The following is a 2,109-nucleotide window of genomic DNA, read 5'->3' on the forward strand; positions in this document are numbered from 1 at the left end:
CAGATGGTTCTCTGCTCCTGTACCACATTCATTCTGATTCACAGCACTTTCCAATCAATCTTCAACAAATTGTCACTGGACACACATTATGTCCAGGTGTTATGTATGTATGGCTGCGTCCCTTTTTTTCTACCCAGGAGGATTTGTGTATGTTGGAAAGTAGCTAAGTCTGTCTTTCATAGAAAAATTTTAAAAATTATACCATTGCCCTTATTATTACATATAACATGTATAATACATCAAAATTTGATGTGAAGTATACATAACATCAAATTTGCCCTCTTCACCAGTTTTACGTGTACAGTTCAGAAATGTTAAGTACATTTGCCTTGTTGTGCAACCCATCTCCAGAACACTTTCCACTGTGCAGAGCTGAAACTCCTGTACCCACTAAGTGATAATTCTCTTCTCCACCTTGCCCCTGACCCTGGCACCCATCATTCTGCTTTGTTTCTATGAATTTGACTAGGTGCCTCATATAAATGGACTCAGAGTATTTGTCTTTTTGTGAATGACTTAGTTCACTTAGCCTAATGTCCCCAAGGTTCACACATGTTGTAGCATGGGTCTGAATTTCCTTCCTTCTTCAGGCCAAATAGTTTTGTATTGCCTGTGTACCCCACAATTGTTCTCCAATCACTCACTGATGGAGCCCGGGGTTGCTTCCCCCTTTTGACTATTGTGAACAGTGCTACCATGAACATGGATGTCTGAACAACTCTTTGAGACCCAGCTTTCATTCTTTTGGATACATGCCCTGAAGTGGAATTGCTGCATAACCTACTAATGCTATGTCTGACTTTCTGAAGACCCTCCACACTGCTGGCCACGGAGGCGACCCCATTTGGCCTTCATTCCAACAGTGCACAACGGTTCCACTTTCTGCACATTCTCACCAACGCTTCTGGGGTTTTTTGTTTGTTTTCCTAGTAGTCATGTTAATGGCAATGAGGTGGTTTACTCTTTTTTTTTTTTTTTTTTTAATTTGGTATGACCAAGTATGGTTTATTATGGACAGATGGTAGAAAAAATATCACTAGTATCCACAGATAAGTTCCCTAAGTCATGTGTAAAGAGAAACTATTATTAAAATTCACTTTATTTTCTATGGAATCAAGCACTAGCTACCAGTTTCAGCAAGATTTTTTTGTGTGTGTGCCTTCCAAATGTTAGCACAGCTAGCAATGCCTTAAAATAATCAAATAATAAGCTAGGTCCCAGTGGTTATGTCCACATCGAGATTTAGGTGATCAGGAACTCTTATTTGATTGCTTTAGCTTTTAGTTCTTGGTTATACCTCCAAATATGCAAGAACTGAGAGGCTCCTGCTGCCCCCATGAAGAAATTAACAGCAAACAGACTCCAATTTTTTGGTATAATTACAAGTCAGTATCTTAACCAAATAAACCCTGTGGCCATCAAAACAGCAGATTGAGCTGTGCTGAGTTTTTCTGCAGGTCTGACCATATCAGCCAACCCAGTACACACCAACCCCCATTTCATAATTGGAATCCAGAAAAAAACTGTTCTGGGGCCTGCCAGGTGGTTGTACAGCAGCCACAGCTTCTCCGGCAGCATCAGCTCCACCTTATCCAGGAACCGGTGGTAGCTGGCCCGCAGGCTGCAGGTTCTGGTGGCTGCCATCTCGAGCGCTCAGTGATCGCGGGCCGAGGTGGCTTACTCTTTAAAATTCTTTCTGGCATGGTAGCGCGCATCTATAATCCTCACGTGGGAAGCTGAGGCAGGAGGATCATGAGTTCAAAGCCAGCCTCAGCAAAAGTGAGGCACTAAGGAACTCGATGAGACCCTGTCTCTAAATAAAATACAAAATAGGGCTGGGGATGTGGCTCAGTGGCGGAGTGCCCCTGAGTTCAATCCCTGGTGCCCCGCCTCAAAAAAAGGAACAATTCAACAGTTGAGGTAGTTTTGTTTTGCAGAGTTTGTTCAGTGAAGACACAGTCTCTGGGAGGCTTGTATCTTGTCCAAAGTTAAAAACTTGAATTGTCTGACTGCAAGGTCACATAGTCTCTTAAGGAGCAGTGACTTTCTTCTGAGCCTTGAGAGGTTTGTTCCCAACCGTGGGGGCCCTAAGGGCTCAGAACTCTCTAT

At 42.9% G+C, this 2,109-nt stretch overlaps 1 pseudogene; it reads right to left on the bottom strand.

Annotated features, from left to right (window-relative positions):
* Window positions 1-1,067: 1,067 nt before the first annotated feature.
* On the bottom strand, window positions 1,068-1,644 carry LOC124985738 (mitochondrial pyruvate carrier 2-like; annotated as a pseudogene).
* Window positions 1,645-2,109: the final 465 nt, after the last annotated feature.

Source organism: Sciurus carolinensis, chromosome 5 (assembly GCF_902686445.1).
Source record: "Sciurus carolinensis chromosome 5, mSciCar1.2, whole genome shotgun sequence".
Classification (NCBI taxonomy): Eukaryota; Metazoa; Chordata; class Mammalia; order Rodentia; family Sciuridae; genus Sciurus; species Sciurus carolinensis.